A 704-nucleotide genomic window follows, 5' to 3' on the forward strand; every position below is an offset into this window, starting at 1 on the left:
TATTATCATATTTACTAAACTCGAGCCCATTTTAAAACTTTTGGAAATGTGTGCTACATTTCGAGAAATTAAGACTTCATTTTCTGTCAACTCTAATGCTCCCGCATCACATCACATCAATGAATTGAGAAGGATGAGAGGAAAAACAAGTGTTAATTTTTTTTTAGTTGTACAATTTTAAAAAATCTAACTAGTTAATTAGTCTGATGAAAAATATCGAAATAAAAATATTTTTTTGATAATTAAAAGTGTAATAAAAAGTCGTGAGAAAAAATATATGCACTGGACCTATATATAACCCGATTCGTAGATCTCCAAGAGTATTTTAACTTGATTTTGAACTTGATCCCCGAATCAATTAGACAAGTCTAACATTTAACTATAAGCGAAGCTGCGTTCATTATATAACCTTCACAACACGGGATTAACTGTGTATTCCAATCTATTGAACGAATAAGTTTTTATATGTGAAAAGTAAAATAGCAGGAACCATTTCCAAAATGCAAGATAAAAACGTGCAATTACAAGCATAATTTCATTTTTTTTTTGGTACAACATAATTTCATTATTAGGAGTAGTATTTGAGCATCCCATGAAAGGAATCGTAGCATGTTATGTATCAAATGATAGACAAGAAAGAAAAGACGGTAATTCAAATTCAAATTGAAATGCAAAACTTAAGGAAAGGTGAACTAATTAAACTC

The sequence above is a fragment of the Silene latifolia genome, chromosome 7 (genome assembly GCF_048544455.1).
Source record: "Silene latifolia isolate original U9 population chromosome 7, ASM4854445v1, whole genome shotgun sequence".
Classification (NCBI taxonomy): Eukaryota; Viridiplantae; Streptophyta; class Magnoliopsida; order Caryophyllales; family Caryophyllaceae; genus Silene; species Silene latifolia.